General features: G+C 35.4%; 1 protein-coding gene across 1 annotated transcript in view; it reads right to left on the bottom strand.

Annotated features, from left to right (window-relative positions):
- Positions 1-15,061, bottom strand: part of LOC113509348 (uncharacterized) — a 32,228-nt gene extending 17,167 nt beyond the window's left edge. Inside the window, exon 1 of the mRNA XM_052902117.1 lies at positions 14,861-15,061. The gene's annotated coding sequence lies outside the window, so the exon portion shown is untranslated. The remainder of the gene's footprint in view (positions 1-14,860) is intronic.
- Between the last annotated feature and the right edge of the window lie 8,842 nt (positions 15,062-23,903).

Here is a 23,903-nt window from a genome sequence, read left to right as displayed (position 1 = left end):
AACGTATCTATATTTAAATATTTAATAAATAAAATGAGTTTTTACACATTAAAAAAATGCATCAATTATAAAACAAAATAAATATAGAAATTATAAAGAGAACATTCATAACTATTGTATGAAAAAGTTGACCCGCTTTTCTTGAAGCATATCTATGGAGACACTCTATCTATATTATCTAATTGAAAAAAAAAAATCATAAATTGTCATGAATTTTAACCAATAAAGAGATAATAAACAAACATATTTATATTCAAATTTACCAAATTAAGTATTATTTATATAAGGATTTATGGTCTCCAATCAACATGTCCGCCTGCATACCATCTGCATAAAAGACTGTTTAATTAAACTCCCACTTAAATGAACAATGCAAGGTGAGAATTAGTAAATTTGTCACAGCCGACCATGACATTGATTTAATCCTGAACGCTCTACTACCGTGTTGGAAGTTAGTAATAAAAGAAGACTTCATCACCCGACAGTAAGCATACAAGATTTAATCAGTACCGTAATTAGGGAGAAGGTCAGGGCATCCTGTCGGCACTGAGTTCATAATGCGCTTTTCCATTACTACTCACATTACGCACTTTTTTCTTTTTTTTTAATGTATGATGATGGAATGGTTGCCCCGCCTGCGCTATCGGTATACACTGGCAGGGCACCAGTGAGGGATGACAGGTGAAGTTAAAGCAGGTCAATCAGCCCATCGTGATGAATACAACAGGAATTCAGTACGATGGTTTCCAGAGGGCCATGTGGAGCCTAACAATGGGACTGGTAGTCAGCATTACTAACAATCCCCTCCCTCCCCCCATTACACAAGTTATATGCTACTACATTTACTTCCAGTTCATTCGTCTCGATTGAGTTCAAACAACTCAGTTTAGGACTTTAGACTTTCCCTGAGGAAAGTGAAACAGATTGATCTGCACGGCTGTTAGTACGTGCTTGCTACGTATTGAGACAATGCTGGGTGTCACTACACACGAACGGAACGAGTCGATTTGCATTGAAATTGAATTAATGCTAATAAGGTTGTACTAGACTTCTTTTTATTGTCGGGGAAGTGTAACCAGTAGCCATCTGATGGGAAGTGACTAACATCGACACTTGTAATACTAGCCTTGAAAATGTTGAGGTATGTTTCTTGAAAAAACAAATAGTTAAATAAAACGTCGACAACACTATAGCGGACGTTGATTTAAGTGATGTCTTGCATTTAATAATTTAGTGTACATCTATATTAGCTGAACCGAAACCAGAATTTTTTTAATATCTCTGTACATTATTGATGCCCATTAATTCCTTTCTTTCCGTGTCTAGCGAAAGATAAAGCTTTATTTAAGAAATCAGTTCAGGGTATGATAGGGTTAATATACCTGAAGAAGGTAAAAGCCCTTAAAAATATTAAAAGAAAAAATTTAACGGACGATGTTCTAGGGCAGTGAAGTATAATGGAGGCACTGAGTTCTAAGAAGGGCATTTTATAAATCAACACGATCAGTAAAGAATCGTATTAAAATCGAAATGATCTTATTCTCTTCGCTAGACGCTGTCACAAATTCATCCAGAGGCTCCTCAGTGGAGTTCTCTGGTAATGTTCAAATGGAAGGGACCAGACATTATGCGCTTCAAGGTGTATTGTGTAATTTTTAGTGGATAAGAATCCACACACCCCATCCTGCCTTCTCTCCGGCAAATGAGACGGTGTTTAATAAAATTTTCCATACGTTAAAATAAAAGGCTCTTCAGTAAAGTCTGGTCAGAATATGGTCCATGTTTGTTTTTTTTTATGTTTTATTATCGGGAGAGGAGGGAATGCAAAGGCAAGCCTCAGGTAGGTTAGAATCGGCCCTGCTCGTCTGGGTCGTAGTTTGTTGTCTGGTTGCCTCTTTAACGCAACAAACATCAAAGTACTACTATATAGTTACCGTATAGTTAGTTAGTAAGTACTCTAGTGATGTAACAGTAATCTAACTAGTTTTTAAATCTGTTATTTAGTAAAGTAGCAAGTAAGTCTATCGATAGACATGCTTTCGTTGTCACTACATGAAACAGAAATAAACAGCAATGTCTTTTATATAATAATAACAAAAACTAATCTGCTGATGAGCATACTTATCTGAATGAACAGGTTTGATATTAGTGGATTGTTATGGATGAAAACTAATAAGTTAGTTGTAAGTACAGTTCTCTAAGATCGGAACACATAGATTAGGGCCCTCTGACTTATAACAAAGTAGCTATCATCCGATATTTAATTGCACTCGCAACACGCGGAAGAATGTAATAACGTTAAATAACAATGTTAATAACAGCGTAATGTTATTAAAGCGTTACACGTGAATACCGAACTACTCTACTTACTTCTAGCTACTATACTTTAAACATAAATATGACTGGGGATCTACATTGAAAATTCCGAATTTTCTGACTCAGTTTCATTTCGTTCGTCTTAAATCCTACTGTAAAACTTCAAATAAGTAATATTTTAGTATTTTTAATATTTTTAAACAGTATATCTAATGGAATTTTAATATCAAATATGTGTTTCGTTCGGTCACGAAATTTCGGAAAACATTTCATGGTAGGCTCTCTGAATATAGGAAATGTTATAGAAAAGGCATATTTTTATTTTAATATAGTAGTTTATTGAACCAATACTTTATAGCACACGATATTTCATGTGTAGACTTGTTAATTGTCAAAAAATGCAATTATTGCCACTTACAAAAAATATTTTTTATATAAAAAAAGAAAAATTAACATTGCCAGAACAAAAAGTATAAACAATTTATTTTAATATTAAATTTTTTTGTTCTGTATTTTTTTTTAATGGATGATAATGGAATGGTAATCCCACCCGTGCTATCGGTATACACCGGTGGGGCACCAGTGAAGGATGATAGGTGAGGATGAAGTAGGTCAGTTAGCTTATCGTGACGAATTCAACAAGAATTGTTCACGATGGTTTCCAGGGGGAACCACGTGGAGGTCGATCTAATAAGGCATATTGCTAGCAATGGGGCTATCAAACTCCATTGCTAACAATCCCTTTCCCCCATATGTTCTGTATTGAACAGGAAATATCTTTTTTAAAAATACTCATGTAATTTTCTTAACAATAACGTGTATAAAACTACTTCTTGGACTAATGCTTAGTTTATATTGTTAACAGTTAGTCAATTTGAATAAAAAATGGCAGAATAGGTCAAGCTCAAAAATGGACAGCGCCAGGATATCATAAATTCAATATAGCTTACGAAATCGTGACCAGCAGTCAACAGTTAGACTATAAAACTATCAAAGTGGGTGTCAGCCATTTTATTACATATCTAGTAAGTATATAAATAATAAGAAATGTTAGTTTATACCCAGTAGATTGTACTTTATTTAAATTTAAATTTCAGTTATTTAGGTTTTATTTTTAAATAAATAAAAACAATCATTAATAGTTTTAAAACTTTTTTAAAATTAGAATTTTATAACGGATTAGTTTTTTGCCCGTTACTTTGTACACGTGGATTTCAGAAGTAGGAAAATCAATGAATAAGTCCATTTTTAGATGGGGTATCAAGTTAAAATATACACCGGATTTTAAATTAGATCTTCAAGAAAATAACTGTACAAACTGTATTTGGATACAGTTACTAGTATAGTATTATATTATCAATGGTTTGGTGCAGCAATTTTGTGTAATGCTGAAATAAAAACAAAACTTAAATTGTGACCAAACCAGTTATTTTGATTTAAAAACTAAATTACTAAACGGATTTTGATAAAATTTCTATAGAACTAATCTGTAAGTATACCTTACAGAAAAAAAAAGACTTTTTCAAATTGATTTCATCGAATAGAGAATCACCTTCTTTCTGAAGACAATTGAAAAGAAGCAGAATCTTAACATTAGTTTTTCCACGTCCTATTCACAATTAATTAAAAATTAAGTGGTAAATTATATAATTTTAAACACTTTTCACAAAAACAAACCGTGGAATTAATACGGTCCCATGCCACAGAATACCCGAATTGTTTTATTATGTACCCGTGTGGTATGTTTTATTTACATACAATAAATATCTCAAAATAATACGCTATTATTTTATGTATTTTTTTATACAACTTAGAATGGCAAACAAGCTGTCTCATGTCTATAGACGACGGTTACCACTTTCCATCAGGTGGGTCGTCAGTTTGTTTGTCTTTCTAAGTTGCATAGAAAAAAGAAAAAAAATTCTATCATCACACACTTATACACCGCTAGCATATATCAATAGCATATACAAGGATACCGTTCCAAACTCATCCCATAAAAAAGCATTATTATCTAAAAAATATCTCTAATATTTTATATATTCTCGTGTTGCGGTGTTTGTTACCAAACTCCTCCGTAACGGCTTTACCGATTTTTATGAAATTTTGTGTGCATATTTGGTAGGTCTGAGAATCGGTCAACATCTATTTTTCGTATCCCTCAATGATAAGGATGATCCACTCCTAATATTTTTTTTTATTTTTTGACAATTTTTTTTATTTTTATTTTATTATGATTTAGCATTTAGCAAAAATACATACAAATTCAAATTTTCACGTTTTTAAGATCAACCTCTGTTTTTTAATCGCGATTTTTATATTCCGCAATAGGGTTGCAAGATGGCAATCGAATATAATAATTGTAGTAGGATAAATTTTCATGTATACTTCTAGAAATAATGTATATGGTAAAACAACGTTTGCCGAGTCAGCTTGTTATTTTTATAAAAATATTATAAAAGGATGATATTTTTATATTTCCTTTATTCCATCTGTTCTATTGTGTTAAAACAAATTCTGAACACAATAATATTCCTACCTGAAATATAAATGCTTCACCTTTGCAGAGGCACTTGTTACTTATCATTTCAGAACACATTGACCGATAACCTTTAAAATAAATTCGCGTCTATTAACCCCAATAATCGACCCATTTTCCACATTTATAGGGTTCAAATTACAAAAACGTCTCGTATACAGTTAGGGTCGCTTCCGGCGAGGCGTGATGATATGAGACGTACGTGAGTTGAAACTAAGTATATATTAGGGTTCATAGAACTGGCAGTGCACGTGATTCGAATCTGTGATAACAAGTGCATATACTAAATGTGGCACTCCATAGCTTCAGACTCGGTTTCTTTGTAAGGCCCCATAGATGAAGTGTTTATTTACTAGTTTTTACCCGCGACCTCATCTGTGTGATCGGAATTAAAAGTAGCCTATGTCCTTTTCCATCGCAAATACTACGTGTTTGCCAATTTTTATGACGATTAATTGAGCTGTTAAAACACCAAGAGGTAACAAAAAGAAACCACTTTCACGTTCATATTAAGTACCTGTAAGACACGAACACGGATAGATTATATTCTAATTTTAATTACCAGAGGTACAAAAGTCGATTGCTTGGGTACCTCTGTCCCATTCGTGTTTCAACCGTGAAGCAGTTGTGTTTGTATGGCTGTATTTCGGTTTGAAGGGTGGGATATGGCGTGAATTTACTGGATACAGAGGAATAACACCTGAGTCCTCAGGAATGGCAACGCATGGGGAAATTATCATGAGCGAAACAGTATTGTTATGTCCATGGTACTGCTCATGTTTATAGGCGACGGTTACCACTTTCCATCAGGTGAGCCGTCAGCTTGTTTGCCATTCAAAGTTGTATAAAAAAAAACATATACTCGAAGGATACTTTACATACTGATTCTCGCGGGTGAAGCCGCGGGATAAAACTAGTTATTGTATCAGCCGTTAACTATCCACTGCCAGTTTTGTCAGCAGTTGATTGGTTTGCAACTGCAGTCTCACTTTCATAATGTTTTAAGAAGGACGCTGCTGCCCATCCCTCCACCATAACCTCCCTTAGTTGCTTCTTACGATACCTACGAAAAAGGAAACGGTGGCCTATTCTACGCCAGAGCCTACACAACTATATATAAATATATGTAAATGTATAACTGGTTTAACATCAGAATATATACGTATATATACGTAAGGTTAATAATTCCCTTTACTAACAATCCCTTCTCTCCCCCTCAGGGTATGATTAAGTACGTGTTGCGGGTTGAATTGAGACAACGAGGTTAGTAGAAACGTATATTTTAACTGATTTGTGATTGTAGTTACATATATTTGGTCCTAATTACTCTAATTCTAGTTAATATCAAACTAAAATTACCACAAAATTAATGTGTGGTCAGTTACACGACCATAATAAAATATATGTATGTAGGTAACGCTGCACACTATCAAAGTTTTACAATTTCTTTTATCACGTATTAGTCATTTTGAAAACATGGATATAAGATACAATTAACATACATTTATATTATCAAATATATGTCATTTTCTAATCTGATTTTTTAGTCTACTGTATAAATTCTGTCCATTAATAATATAGTTAAGTAGGCGACGTGCTGAAGAAGGGCTAAATTATAAGTATCCGTAACCGGCGAGCATGTATGAAAAGATTGATGAATGTGGAAGAAGCGAAAGAGGTTTGTTTGAATCGATGCATTTGGCGTTCCATTGTTTCTGCCTACCCTAATGGGAAACAGGCGTGACAGATATGTATGTAGTTTATGTATATCAGTGTATGAAGTAATGAAGTGTGAAGTGAAGTATGAAGTAATCAAATGTACAAAGGCGAGCTGAACTCTAAAATAGGTCTCTTCCAGCAAACCTAAAGTGGTTTATATATATGTTGACTTTTATCTTATAAATAAAAATTCATACTCAGTGAATGGAAAAGTGCGATGGTACAATTCATAAAAATATAAATTAAATGGTGTTCCACAAAAAAAATCAATTTCAATTGTAACTAAACCAGTTATTTTCGTTTATAAACTAAACTAGTGAACCGATTTGGATAAAATTTCTACGGAACCAATCTGTAAATATATCCTTTTAGACAAAAAATGAATATTCAAAATCGGTTTACGACTTACGGAGTTATGAGGTAATAAACATAAAAAAATAAAAGAATACAACCGAACCGAGAATCACCTTCTTTTTGAGGTCGGTTGAAAAGAGAAAATTCATATAAATCTTAGGATACGTATTTGGCATACCATAACATGTACTCTACAAATGTTTAAATTGCTAATGAATTTTGATAGCCCCCTCTGTAGCTCAGTGATGTAACAATCTGTTACATCTTAATGAACACCCGTGTTAGTTTTTCGGTTCGACCAACTAAGAATACAATTAACTTTTTTAGGGTTAAATTCAGTACTTTTGTTTCTTATATGAAAAAAAAAGCAATTTGATAAAATATAACTGTATACACGTATTTATATAAGATGGATCTAAGATGTACTATATAAAAATAATTTATTATATATAATATTAATTTAAACTATATGTGACTTTTTTCCTGTGGGTTACAGGACGGGGTATGTTCTTAAGCCGACATAAGTCGAGAAGGTGAAAACTTAATTTAATAAAAACTATTTAGAGAAAGTAGTGAAATATTTTCTTGAATTTATGTTCAAACAATTATATATCATCTTGGCAAATTCATTAACTTTTGAAAACCACTAACTGTCCACTGCTGAACATAGGGCTCCTCCTATTGGGGTGGTTTTCTTTTAAATATACAGCTATATATTTCTTAATACTTATTGTGACCCATGGCTTTGTTGGCCACATGCTTTGGGATAAAAATATCATACTTAACAATTTACTGTAAGATCCTCATATCTACAGAGGATAAATAAGTAAACGGGAGTAAAGTATATTAGTAAGTAGCACTAGTGATCCCATCGTATGAAAAACCTGCACGTGGTTTATTTGGAAACTACCGTGGTTAATTTCCAGTCACAATGGATCAACTGACCCGACTTTATCCTCATCCACCATCTTTACTAGTAAACCGCCTGTGAATCTCAATAATGCAGATGGGATTAATATTTCATTTTCATTCTTAAAAAAAAAAAACTCAAAAATGTTTAACAGTGCATTTATCAGTGGAACAAGTTTTCATTTCATATGTAGATAAACTGTGTAGATTATCAGAAAGAAATATATTCACACAAACTGAATTTATTACTACACAGCAATGGTATACTTAGATGCAATCTGACACCCACGCGCAAATAACTCGGGTTACCATACATTCTTCGAATAAAATGAGACAAAACAATATTTCTTTTCCGATCCGCCTGATGATAAGCGGCTATTAAAGTTGATAAACACTTGCAGCACTGACCCTTAAGAAAAAAAGAAAGAAATATTTTTAAAGTAAACTAAGATTTTTGGATAGTCTTTTTTTCATTATTTTATCACTCATTTGGAATGCAAAAATACAAAAGACAAAACAAAAAGACAAAAAAAATGGTCTTAAGTTACTCAATACTTTTATTACCCTTTGTACCCGTGTGGTCATAGAATAGGCCACCCTTTCATTTTCCGTAGGTATCGTAGGAGACGACTAAGGGAGCTTAATGGTCGAGGAATCAAGCAGCGTCCCTCTTTAAACATCTCATCATTTTACCAGAGGGAGACTTTGTACGAAAGTCGATTGCGTGGGTACCTCTGTCCCATTCGTATTTCAACCGTGAAGCAGTTGTGTTTGCATGGCTGTGTTTCGGTTTGAAGGGTGGGATATGGCGTGAATTTACTGGGTACAGAGGAATAACACCTGAGTCCTCAGGAATGGCAACGCATGGGGGGTATCATGGGCGAAACAGTATACTCTGTTATGTCCATGGTACTGCTCATGTCTATAGGCGACGGTTACCACTTTCCATCAGGTGGGCCGTCAGCTTGTTTGCCATTTTAAGTTGTATAAAAAAAAAAAAAAAAAATATAAATCCAAAGCCTAACTGTGGTCGCCAATCCGCCTGCGCAAGCAGAATTACCATTCCATTGTCAGCTCTTAAATAACTCGACAGCAATACGAGTTATGTTAATATGGTAGATCCAAAATTATTTGTCATTTTCCAACCCATACTTTTTTTTTAAGAAAAACTACAGTTTTACTGATACTATATCTCATTGAAAAGATAGTTATGATTTCGGTAATAGCTATATATATATATATATATATATATATATATATATATATATATATATATATATATATATATATAAAATGTATCAGTCATTCATTATCCACCATTGAACATAGCTTCCTCCATAAGGAGGGTTTACCAATAGTTGCCACATTTGGTTGGCATCGCAGTATGGCTTTTGGTGATGTTTTAAAAGAGATGGTGCTGCCCATCCCTCTACCATAATGCTCCTTTAGTCATCTCTTACGACACCCACTGGAAAGGAAGAGGTAGCCTATTCTATGCCAGGACCTGCACGGCTACAATCAGTACAGCCAGTATATTTGGAGGGGAAGGGATTGTTAGTAATGGAGACTAAGGGCCCTATTGCTAGCAATATACCCAACCAGATCGACCGCTCCTTGGTCCTCCCTGAAAACCATTGTGCTGAATCCTAAGTGTATTCATCACGATGGGCCAACTGAACTGCTTTTTTCCATTCTCATCTATCATCCCTCACTGGTGCCCCGCCAGCGTATACTGTTAGCGTAGGCGGGGTTACTATTCCATTATCATCCATTAAAACAAAGAAGCCAGTATATTTATAAATGTAAGTATATTTATAAACGTAATTAACCAAAATGTTAGTAATAAAAGGCCATTATGTAAAACATAATAAACCTTTGTTTAATAATGAAATATATACGCCTAAATATCTTGCATAGTATAATAACATAATAAAGAATTAAACAATATATTTTCACACACTATTTACATACACTCATAATAATTACGTACGTACTTTCATTTAACAATTTTAAGGTGAAGTCATTTAGCGTCTTTTAATATTAAAACTCATGGACACTATAACAAGCATGCTAATCTTCTGAGTCAACAACAAAATTTGCATTTCCAAGCAATATGGACACGACTCGAGTTATTTGTGAATGACTGTCCACTGTATGATTAAATAACAATGTTGATAATATCTCTGGAAAATATTTTGTAATGCTTACACTGCATACGAGAAATTTAAGAAGAGCTTAGAGCATGATTTTTTTATAACACAGGGGGCAAACGAGCATGCGACTCACTTGAGGGTAAGTGACTACAGCCGCCCATGACCACCCACAACACCAACGGCATTGCAGGTGTGCTGCCGGCCTTTTAAAAAGGAATTTGCTCTTTTCTTGAAGGTTGTGATGTCGTATCGGTACGGAAATACTGCTGCTGATTCCAAAGGGTGGTTCATCGATCATCTATTTCTTTCGATTTTTACAATTCTGGGCATTCTAACGGCTTAATTTTAATTGTTAGAAACATTCAAAATCAACATTAATACTTTTTTTTATACAACTTAGAATGGCAAACAAACTGACGGCCCACCTGATGGAAAGTGGTAACCGTCGCCTATAGACATGAGCAGTACCATGGACATAATAATAAACGATTAAAGACGTGATCTAGTATGGTAGATATTTATTTGATTTTCTTTCATCATGGGCGAAACAGTATACTCTGTTACGTCCATGGTACTGCTCATGTCTATAGGCGACGGTTACCACTTTCCATCAGGTGGGCCGTCAGCTTGTTTGCTATTCTAAGTTACATAAAAAAAAAGATATTACGCATGTACACACAAAAAATACAGCCTCCTCCATCCAGAAGAGGAAGTCACTTAAAAATTAAGTTTTATTACAATTTTATTGTTACCTATAATAAATTTTGTATGATAATTACACGAGGACAATGGGTACATACATAAACACGATCGAAACATTAATTGAAATTATAATGGGAGTGATTCATACATTCGGAGACATACAATAGCGTCAACAAATACATAAAAACAGTGGTTGTATGTACTATACACATCGTCACGTCATCAGATTAATCATTCCTAAGTTTTCATCAGCTTTGTACAACAGTATTTCCAACATATATACATATACATTAGTATTTTTTTTCCAATGGATGACAATGGAATGGTAACCCCGCCTGTGCTAACGGTATACGCTGGCGGGGCACCAGTGAGGATAAAAAGGCAAGTCAATTAGCCTATTGCGATGAATACACCTGGATTTCAGCACGATGGTTTCCAGAGGTGACCACGTGTAGGTCGACCCGATAGGGTATATTGCTAGCAATGGGGCTGATAGTTCGCATTACTAACAATCCCTTTCCCCCCTATACATCAGTATTGAGAACAGTATCTCTCTATGACTACATGATCTATAACTCTATGTGACCGTATTATGTAATAGTCACTGGTTCTCAAAGTGAATAACGCTCCCTTGAGGATGTTAGACGGCCTCGGACTACGGTAAAGGTTTTTTTATTTTTATAAAAATACAACCAAATTAAGATAATTGATAAAAATTTATTTCAGTAGATTAAAAGTAATAATGAATATAATTTCGATTATTAAGATTAAGTTAAGAATTTTTTAATTATAGAAATTAATTGACTTTCAAAGTGCACAGACAGATAGTTTGAGAACCTGTGTATCTCACAGGAGTTGCGTAATGAGCATTCTATGTTTGTCTTGTCTGGCCGGTGAGGTTTTTATGGGAACTTTTATGATGACAACTTGATTTTAATGATGGAGACTTTTGCCTTACCATAGACATAGATAATAAATAGATACCGCGTATACGTGCCTACCTACATTATTTTATACCATAATGGTAGCAAATGAGCATACAGCCCGTCTAATGGTAAACGGTTACTGTAGCCTATGGACGCAGAGGGAGACTTTGTACAAAAGTCGATTGCTTGGGTACCTCTGTCCCATTCGTGTTTCAACCGTGAAGCAGTTGTGTTTGCATAGCTGTGTTTCGGTTTGAAGGGTGGGATATGGCGTGAATTTATTGGATACAGAGGAATAACACCTGAGTCCTCAGGAATGGCAACGCATGGGGGGAACATGGGTGAAACAGTACACTCTGTTAAGTCCATGTTACTGCTCATGCCTATTGGCGACGGTTACCACTTTCCATCAGGTGGGCCGTCAGCTTGTTTGCCATTCTAAGTTGTATAAAAAAAAAGCCTGTAACACTAGACGTGTCATGTGTACGTTGCTGACCCTTATGATACTTTAATATATCCTTTTTAAAGAGCCCCACACTATAGTCTCTAGGGAAAACCTAAGCAAGGAGCTCATTCCACAGCCTGATCGTTCGCGGAAGAAAAATCCCTTAAAAACCGCACTGTATGTGACCATTTAGGTTCAAGCGTGTAAGGATGAATTCCCTATCGACATCTAAATACGTAGTAATATAATATATACACATTTTTCGAGAAAGAAATAGTAATGGAGTTTAATAGTCCCATTGTTAACAACACATCCTTTCAGGTCAACCTCCACGTAGTTACTGCACCTTTTTTTTTAACGTTTGGAAAGTGCTTTATGTAGACCCATACACCTTGTGGGAGGTGAATGGGTACTGTGGGAATCCTCCCGTAAGGTGGGGGTGTACCCACCAAAAACCAGACGACATACCCTCGAGGTGCCATATGTTGGAGACATGGGTTCGCTTTCGCACTCACCACATCTCCGACGGCAGCGACCTGCCCCCTGATGGTAAGAGCAGGTCTCTCAAGATAGGATGGATGGCATGCTCACCCTACCACTCGGGGGATGCGCCGGTATATTAGCATATCCCCCTGGGTAGTTACTGCACCTTGAAACTGTCGTGATTAATTTCTGACGAATTAGTCACGACGAACGAACTGGTGGCTTAAGTACTCTTTAAATAAATTCTAATAAAGCAATGCAATATTAATATAATGGCTCCATATTGTTCTAATAGATGTGTAATTAATGTACTTGGCAATGCAAACTATTATAAATCGATTCCAATTGTAATCTAATTCCTAATTGTTGTTTCATAGGCGTAATACGAAATTGTCATTGGCAATAAGTTGGTTCGATATCGATCTTAGATTCAAGAGTGGACCTGCTAATACGCCTTCATCCTCTTATCCCATATTGGTACTTCGCTAGTATCTACCAATAACGCAAGAGGAGTTAATATTTTAATATCATGTATAAAAAAAAATCTAAAAATATTGAGCGTATTGTAGTGTGGTATGAATCATAGCTAAAATTTGGCACTTATTAGTCAGGAAGAAAAAAAATCTGTTCTATTTTTAAAACAAATAGAATGTGATTTTTTAATTAAAATCTCAAGAAAATGCCAAAGCAATTAAGTTAACAAATTATGAAGCAATTAATAACTAGTTTAACTAATTAATTTTTAATTAATAATATTAAACTAATTAATTAGTAAATTATATTTTTATGTTATAGGAATTAGAATTTATAACCTTAAATTTTCTTTATTTATTTTATCGTCTGCTTAGTATAGTCTGTTTATAACGGATGTAACCAATTACTGGTGAGTTTATCTCTCAGATTTACTTGAGATCACCATCAGGCAGAACGTTATGGTAATAACAGTGATATAACGGGTATGGTAGTGGTTCGCGTGCCAGTCGACCAGTCCATTATCTACCGCAAATCGCAATATAAAACTTATGTTTGTCCATCATTACTGTGGATATTGTTAGGAAAACTAAGTTGGCCATTCCTCTCAGCTAAAATTGCATTCCGAACTGGGAGGAATATTTTATTTATTTATTTATATTCTATCTAAATATTGTGTAAATCCTTTTTTTTAAGATATTTAATTAACATGAGACAGGCAATAGCTCAGTCAGACAACGTTTGATCATGGCCCGTAATTATAAAACTGAATCCCAACCTAAATCTCATCATTTTTCAAATTAATATTTCACCATAACAAAAAGGAATTTAGAAGTACAGAATAAGAGCCTGACGATTTTTAAAGAGCATAGTAGAAGAAAAAATAGAGGGTAAAAGAGGAAGGAGAAGACCAAAGTGTAACTACATGGGACAGATAAAAGGAAACACTAGGTGTCATGTCGTATAGGGAGGTCAAAGATATGACCTGGAATAGAGCTGGTTGGAAGAAAATTAAAGCATGAATTAGTTGCACCAAAAGAAGGAATAAAAGATTCCTAAAATGAAAAGAATAAGTACCTACAATACATACAGCCAAAAACATTACCCTCTTCTATTGCGCAGTTGGGTTAAAGAATAATACATTACATGATAATTTCTCCATTATGTAATGTTACATCTTAATATATTACTAGTGTATTGGCCATATATTACAGTCAAACACCAACAATAACCAGAGAATACATAAATACACAAAAAGAAAGCCCGTTGATGTCTTTAGTATGCAATTTCTGTACTTCAGTTACAAAATGGATCTGTTAATAAAATTGGCAATTCAGAACAAAACATCAGTTTGCCCACATTTGTTGTTTTTTAATCGATTTATAATTTTATTTCCGTTAAATTAACATGGTTAAGTATAATATGCCAATTATGTATTTACACATTGGCGCGTTTGCACGAAATGTAAAAAAAAATGTAGGAACATACATTGCTAAATTTGTTTTGTTTTTTTTGTGTGTTAAATAATTAATTAACTTAATTGATTTATAAAGTCTATTTGATGCAATTAACTTTATAAATAATTTCAATTCAAATAATTTAAATCCAAAAACACTAATAGATATTCGTGTGTCGTTTGAATCTTTGCGCAAGCGAGTGAATAGATACAATCTCAGGTCAGCACTGCAACGAAATAAAAAAAAAAATAAAAAAACACTAACGAAGGTTGCTTTAACTATTCGCACCCCAGACCAGACCGGTATAATAACAAAAACATTTCGTAAGAACATTGGAATAATTTATATTTGCACAGCGTTACCTCATCGATAAGAAAAGCACAAACCTTTATACGTGAATTCCAAACGAGTTTTAAATAACTATAATATAGCTGAACAATCACACAACTACGCCTCTGATGGCAATAATAAAAAAATAAACACAAAAAAAATTGTTTAACACTTCGAATAATTTAAAAAACACGTTTAAAAATAGAATGCGCGCGCTCGCGCTGACACACGGCGCAATACTGGATCGTGATTGGTAGTTAAAAACGCGGGAATGCACATGTCAAGTGACGTTTGAGTTTAGAACGAGTTATGTGTACTATGCAAATGAAGTAGTGACGAAATACAAAAATAATTTAGTGCGTATTGCACGCAAGCGGACTGAATGTCCTTTGATCTAAATAAAAGTTCCAGTTCTACGAACAGTTTTATTTTTTTCAGTTATATAGTGTTTTGCTTATTAACTTCTTGTGATAAACTTTACTAGTATTTACCCGCAACTTCGTCTTTGCTTCATGCACACAATACGAGTATATTCACAGCATAAAGAACACTGACTCTTTACACTGTGATAAAATACTATACTATCTAACGCGCTAACGGTATACGGGGCACCAGTGAGGGATGATAGATGAGAATGAAAAGGCAGCTCAGTTGGCCCATCGTGATGAATACACCTGGAATTTAACACGATGGTTTCCAAGGAGCATCATGTAAAGGTCGACCTGACAAGGTATATTGCTAGCAATGGGACTGGTAGTTCGTATTACTAACTATCCCTCCCCCCCCCCCCCCTCAAGTAGATATTACTAACATACCCCACAGGGTGATTTCTCACGCGGTAATCCCTTGAAAACATTGCGGTTAATTCCTATGGAACTGGCCGATTTCATTTATTTATTTTATTACATATATGTGTACAAGGCGAACTTAATGTTAAAAGCATTCTCTCGCAGTAAATTTTTGGGAAGTGTTACAATGCTCGAATGCTGCACTCCATTAAACTAACTAAAGTTTAACTAACTACATAACTTCAGTCTCATCAACTCGTCCTCCATTCTTGCCCTGGACGCGTATACTGATAACGCAACCAGGGATACCATTTCGTTATCGTCTATTAGGCACTATAATAACCCAATGTGATATGACTGGGTTAAAAAGAAGTCTATGCGCTTTTGATTTCCAAATACTAAGCTAGCCATGCTCATTACTAGTGACAACGTAATGGACCGGGTCGTTGAGTACCCTAAAATATGGTTAAATCCATCGTACTCATAATTTTTGTACAAAAGTCGATTGCTTGGATACCTCTGTCCCATTCGTGTTTCTACCGTGAAGCAGTTGTGTTTACATGGCTGTGTTTCGATTTGAAGGGTGGGATACGGCGTGAATTTATTGGGTACAGAGAAATAACAGCAGAGTCCTCAGGAATGGCAACGCATAGGGGGTATCATGGGCGAAACAGTACACTCTGTTATGTCCATGGTACTGCTCATGTCTATAGGCGACGATGCGGTTCTTCTCAGCAGATAACAACATCCCGAACCCAGCAGCACAATCATAAAAAATAAACGATTTAAAAGAGCTTGTAAACAAGTCTATTCGAATAAAGATTATTTCTATTCTATTTTATTCTAAATACTATATTTAATGATGATTGTTTGAACCGTTAAGATGCCAAAAGGTAATAAATAAACAAATGGACTTCAAAGATGACAGAAAAAAATTCTAAAAAATATTGTTAATCGTTGTCTTGCCTCTATTAGCCTTTTAATTGGCTTTCAAGGCATTTTTTTATGGGTGAAAATGGTATGGTAACCCCGCCTGCGCTAACGGAATACGCTGGCGGAGCACCTGTGAAGGGTGATAGATGAGAATGAAAACATGCCAGTTAACCACGTCGATCTCCTCGCGGTTCTCCCTGGAAACTATCATGGTTAATTCCTGATGAATTCATCATAATGGGCCAACTGGCCTGTTTTCATTCTCGTCTATCACCCTTCACTGATGCTCCGCCAGTGTATCCCGTTAGCGCAGGCGGGGTTACCATACCATTTTCACCCATAAAAAAATGCCTTGAAAGCCAATTAAAAGGCTAGTAGAGGCAAGACAACGATTAACAATATTTTTTAGAATTTTTTTCTGTCATCTTTAAAGTCCATTTGTTTATTTATTACCTTTTGGCATCTTAACGGTTCAAACAATCATTTTTAAAATCCGACTGGTAATTTTATACATTACTAAATTCAAACAAACAAACTCTTCCACCTTATTACATTAGTATAAATGTACAGTTTACACTATCGGTGGGTAATATAATATATAGCAATATCTGTATATTGGCTCAATAACGAATATGTTAAAAGTCTGTTATCCAAAAAATAATATTGGATACGACAGATTTTTAACATATTCGAAAATATATATCTGACCGCACGATACCGAAATAGCTGATGACCTTTTTCTAATATTTATTTCAAACAAGAAGGGATATCAGCAATTTTTTATCTTGGTCAATAAACGTATCCTGGTCACGCGAACGAAGTCGCGAGTAAAAACTATCTTCACGATAAGAAACGATCATTTATTATAACACTGTAGACTATAGATTGCTAAACATAAAGATAAAAATTGATTTATAATCTCTCGGTAACATAATTAGGATACCGAAACTGGGTCTCCAAGTGGGTTTTGAAAGCGCACGCGCATACGGGACAGTCGAGCCACCGGCGTGTGAGTCACACTGTTGAATATTAAACAGCTATGTCTATACAACGGAATCCACTCATATGGGCTGTAGGTAGTTATTTGGATACGTGTATGTATGCTTCCTTCCTTGTTTGTATTCTTTTTTTTAATTACAACTTGAATGGCAAACAAGCCGACGACCCACTTGGTGGAAACTAGTGACCCATGAAAGAAATAAAAAGCTCTGCATAATTGTCATAAAATCTTAATGAAATTAGAATCTGCTCTACCACTTGTACTTATACCTCTATACTTAGAGGAATTGTTCAATAAGATACCCACAGCCACTTTCTACCATCATACAGCTCGCCATCGACAGAAAGTTCGACGATGACGGTTACCACTTTCCATCAAGTGGTAACCATCATACAGCTCGCCATCGACAGGAAGTTCGACGACGACGGTTACCACTTTCCATCAAGTGGGCCGTCAGCTTGTTTGGCATTCTAAGTTGCATAAAAAAACACTTTAGTCGTTTAAAATTTTTCTTATTGATTCACCCCCATACCCTAGAGATTGGATGGTCGCGTACAATGCGGTTTCAGAGATGTTTCCTCCCACGAACGCTCTGTTTATGGAATGAGCTCCCTATTAAGGGTTTCCAGGAGATTAGGGTTCTTCAAAAAAGAGGTAAAGAGGTTTCTTCAGAATCGGTAATACACGCGTAATGCTCCTGGTTTTGCAGACGTTCATAGGCTACAGCTATTTTTTGCCATGCAAATACAACTGCTTTATGGTTGAAACACGAATGGGAAATCGACTTTTGTATAAAGTCTCGTATAAAAATACATCTATGTATATGACATGAATACTCGTCTAATTAATCCACTTGTACCAATCTAAACAAATATAGGTACCTATGTACATATCCTCGTACCTAATATATAATACTTATTTATAAAAACTGATCCAATACAGGTGTGTTCAATTGTTTGTAAGCACGTACTTATGTATTACCTATTAAATTCTTAGCACATAACGTGTTAAACAAGTTGTAGATAATTAGCTAATTGTAATAATTCGTTCAGCTAACTAATATTCGTCTTTATTAGTTATTAGGCATTAGGCATATGTTTTTATATACATATAGGCATATGTCACCGAGTGGTCCTAGTATAGAATTTTCCACCTCTTCCTTTCTTGTGGGTGTCGTAAGTGGCGACTAAGGGAACATAATGATCGAGGAATGGGCAGAAGCGTCCTTTTCTACGTCGTCACCGTCAACCGCACCAAAGCCTAACTGCGGTTGCTAACCCATCTGCCAAGCGTAGCAACTATTGACAAAATCCTCCAAAAAATAAATAAATACTCTTTATTGTTTTCTTCAAAAGATTACAATAGTAAACTTATTATAAATATAAATAATTACAAGAAATAATCACAGTAAGAAATCAATGGGCGATTAAAGATAGGGAGAGACCTACGTTCAGCAGTGAACTGGACAGTTAACGGCTGATATGGTAGGCATATTTTTTTGTCTTTTTTGTAAATATATTCTTTGATCGAGTCAGAATATGTACCTATACTTATGTAAGTTTAAACCCTACTGCCTATATGTATATAAAAGATAAGTATATTTATTCTATATTTATGTAAAAGTATGTCACTTCTACACTACTAGACTTAATTTTTTGAAAAAAAAAAAACAAGTTATGGACGCTTGTGAGACTAAGTGGTGACACAAAACTCTTTATTGAAAAAACGAATCCAAAACTTATGGTAAAATCTATACACCTTGAATAGTGGGGGGAAGCAGTTGAAGAAGCACTTTAACCGACAGTTGACCATCACCTGCCATTAATGAATTTATTGAGAGTATCTCTTTCCTTAACTAAACCTTTTTTAGAATATCATATGTGCGATAAATATGTTTCTGATACTTCTTTGAATTTTTTCAGATAATTACCTATAGGGAATATGAATTGAATTGATACAAGTAAATTGAACTGCATTCATTCTAATATAGAGCCAAAAATTAAGACGCTAAGTACACGTAAATGTATTTATTAAAATCAATATCTATGGAACGCTGTTTTTGGTAATTCTTTGAATATATTTTATGCTTATATAAAAACTTCAAACTGAATTGTTAAGAGTAAATTAAGTTCTATTCGGTCTAATTTAGGGCGACAATCGACACGCAACACTGCATCTAAGCAGTTGTTGCATCTAAATAGGTATTTAAATCACTTTGGTAGGTCCCCAAGATCGGTAATGATTCAATACGTTAAACACGTTTCCCACGACACAACAATACACCTTCATTCTCTTTCATTATTCGAATAAACGAAAGAGACAGTGAGCATGTAGGATTTGCAATTGCATTAACAAGACAAACGCTTTAAGCGAACCTTGAAGACTCAAAACGGTCGTGCTTAGAGGAAAACATCAATCTCCGGTGTTGTAGGTTGGAGTTTTTGTCTCGTCAAAAGGTTGTACAATGGTCACATAGAAAATAAAGTACCTATTCGACAACATACAACAAGACCTTTAAGTTACTGTTAATGGACATAAAACGACAGAGGTTGCTCAATTTGTATGAAAAATAAACTTGCTTGATGTGAATGTTTTTTTTATGGGTAAAAATGGAATGGTTACCCCACTTGCGCTATCGATATACACTGGCGGGGCACCAGTGAATGATGATAGGTGTAGTTGAAAGCAAGTCAAGTTAGTCCATTGTGACGAATTCAGCAAGAATTAATCACAATGGTTTCCAGGGGGAATCGCGAGAGGAAGATTGTACAAAAGTCTATTGCTTGGGTACCTCTGTCCCATTCGTGTTTCAACCGTAAAACAGTTGTATTTGCATGGCTGTGTTTCGGTTCGAAGGGTGGGATATGGCGTTAATTTACAGGGTACAGAGGAATAACACCTGAGTCCTCAGGAATGGCAACGCATGGGGGGTATCATGGGCGAAACAGTATACTCTGTTATGGTACTGCTCATGTCTATAGGCGACGATTACCACTTTCCATCAGGTGGGCCGTCAGCTTGTTTGCCATTCTAAGTTGTATAAAAAAAGGTCAACCTGATAGGTAATATTGCTAGCAATGGGGCCATTACACTCCATTACTAATAATCTCTTTCCCCCGCTTGATATGTATTAGTGTAAAGTACACACATACATAATACATACATTTTCTATGCTTATGAACATATTTTATATACATGTATGTATCAGACAATTACTGTCCACTGCTGAACATAGCCTCCCTCATCAGTAAAGTTGTGTTAGTAATCGCCACGCTTAGAGGCGTGTTGGCAACCGCAGTTTGGCTTTTGGAGATGTTTTAAGAGGGATGCTGCTCATCTCTCGAACATAAGCTTCATTAGTCACCTCTTATGACACCCATGGGAAAAAAAGGGCGACTTATTTTATACCGGGACTTACACGGATTAATCTCGTTTTTGTACATTTGTACGGCACTGTTTTGTGTATGTATTATTAGTGTGTACTCTCTCTTTTCATTTAAGAGTCTTCCCAGTCCACTTGTCGGTACAACTAGTTCGTACATTTTCTTCCAGCCAGCTCTATTCTAGGGCATATCTTTGACCTTCCTATATGACATGACACGTTGTGTTTCCTTTATCTGTCTATATAAGTTCCTTTATCTGTATATATAAGTCGACCTCCATGCACTCATTGGATGTTATCTGGATAATTCTTTGTGTATTCAATGTGATGGATTGGCTAACCTCACTAACTGGTGATTCGATATCTCAAAATATCAATAGCACTGGCAGAACAGGAGAAAAGATAGGTTTTTTTATTCCATTTCATTTAAATCCACAAATAGACTTCATTATTTCATTAACGACGACGTGCTGAAAAGAGCCAAATTAAAAGTACCCGTAACCGGCGAGCGTGTATGAAAAGATTGATGAATGTGGAAGAAGTGAAAGAGGTTTGTTTGAATCGAAGCATTTGGAGTTCCATTGTTTCTGCCTACCTATGTACGTATTTCATTAACTGGTGCTCTACTATTGTATATCTGCCAATAGGATATAGTTACTCATATAAGAAGTTTAACTATATATTTTGTTAAACATAATGAATAATATTAATTTCTGGTGGTACGTTAAACACCTACAAAAATTAAAATTAATCAGTTGTTGAAGCAACATTTTGTACGTTTTAACAGAGACTGTTAACCTTAACCCATATGAGATATGTGGGTGCATGGTCTCACGAACATTTGACCTGAGTATGTACTCCTACACCTGTTCAGAATGCACCTTGCACATGAATCATGATTATGAGTTATTACTACCGTAACCACAAATCCCGTATTAACCGGGACAGTCCCATTCTCGATACATTTTCACATTGTCTCCATTATCCACTATAGGACACAGACTTTTTATTACTAAAAATTAATAAATTTCTATACTTATTCTTAAAACTAACATGGTAATAATAAGAAAGTTAATAGCGTTTATTAAAACTAGTTGTAACCTGCAATTATGCCATGGGCGTAAAAAAACTATTGTAATTTGATAGGTAGATTAACTATCAAATTCAAAAAGAATTTTCCAAATCCGACTAACTGCGGTTGCCAAGCTGGCAACTACTGGCAAGCCTACCTCTTATGGGGAAGATTTATGTTCAGCAGTGGACAGTTAATGGCTGATAGAATGATGGTAAAAATGATATTGTCCTGTTTTAAATTAAAATAACATTGGTTACGTTAGTCATGACTGATGACTCAAAGTTCAATAGAAAGGATCTTCACGCCGCGCCGCTTTGTCTTTGCTGTTATAAGACAACTATTAATGATGAAAAAGGTTCTAGAATTGCAAGTTTGTGTAACAAATATAGTGTAGGTAGCGGCCACCCACAAGACTGAGCGACGACTTCAAATATGTTGTAGGGAGTCAGAGAATGCAGGCGATTGAGGACCGTTCTTTATTGCACGCACGCACACACACATGCATACACATTGCACCGAGTCACTTACCGCATCAGCTTAGCCAGTTCCTATATATATAATAAATCTTTAGAGAGGTCAATTCTGTACATGAAATATATTTCCAAAATAACTACCACGGGGTGATTAGTGATCGATACTGAGGCCAAAAATGCAATCAGTAAAATTTTTCTGTCTGTCTGTATGTTCGTTATAGAAACAAAAACTACTCGACGGCTTTTAACGAAACGTGGTACAATTATTCTTCATACTCCTGGGCAAGTTATAGTATACTTTTCATCGCGCTACAATCAATAGGAGCAGAGCAATTAAGGGAAACGTTGGGAAAACGGGAGAAGTTACTCCATTTTTAAGTTTCCATCGCGCGTGCAGCCTTAACGACTACTTTTTAAAATGTAAAAATGTCCACCCGTGCGACACCGGGATGGGCCGCTAGTATGTAATATATTTATATTATCTTTTGTAATTGTTTTCATTCATTTTGTTTGCAGGAGTTATTATTTCAGCCGTTAACTGTCCACTGCTGAACATAGCCTATCGTATAATAAGGGAGACTTCGCCAGTAGTTCCCATACTTGGTAGGCGGATTGGCAATCGCCGTTTGGATTTTGGTGATGTTTTAAGAGAAACGCTGCTACACATCCTCGACCATTATTAAGTTCGATTAGTCGCCTCTTACGACGCCTACGGGAAAGGAAGGGGTGGCCTATTCTATGCCAAGGTTTACAAAACTAGTGTGCAAGAGTAAACAATCCTAATATTGAATTTGTTTGTATGTTTGTTACCTCTTAGCGCCTTAACAGCTCCACCAGTCACCAAGAAATTTGGTATACATATAATACGAGTATATAGGATGGAGAACATTTTCTCTTAAGGCACCATTTCCTACCGGAGGTTGACGAGCATGATAGCGATACTTACTTCGTCCACCGTCATTCTGAAAAGGAAGCTGGCAGTCTTTCCAAACCACTGCCTTAATTTTTTTTAACTAGGAAGTTCAGCGTCTTGCCGGTCTTCGATAACCTTGGATCTTTCCCTGTATTATAAACTGCAGAAGACTGTATGTTCCATATTATGTGGTCCTAGGTCCAGCAACTTAGAGCTTTTTATAACGTTTAATATTCCTTCTTTTTTGTGTATTTTTTTGCAGATCATCATAATCATCATAATACCCTTTAATTATCCACTGTTAAACATAAGCCTCGCCTATTGGGGAGTTTGCCAGTAGTTGCCACGCTTGGCAGCCGGATTGGCAACTGCAGTTAGGCTTTAGAGATGTTGTAAGAGTGGACGCTGTTGCACATCCCTCGCCCTCTCTTACGACACCTACGGGAAAGAAAGGGATGGCCTATTCTGTGCTGGAACCACACGGCTATTAAAATTAATTGATTACTTTTTATTCACGGTCAAGCGCATGAAGTAG

The sequence above is a fragment of the Galleria mellonella genome, unplaced genomic scaffold (assembly GCF_026898425.1).
Source record: "Galleria mellonella isolate WM207_F2 unplaced genomic scaffold, CSIRO_AGI_GalMel_v1 utg87, whole genome shotgun sequence".
NCBI lineage: Eukaryota > Metazoa > Arthropoda > Insecta > Lepidoptera > Pyralidae > Galleria > Galleria mellonella.
This window is presented reverse-complemented; position numbering and strand designations above follow the sequence as displayed.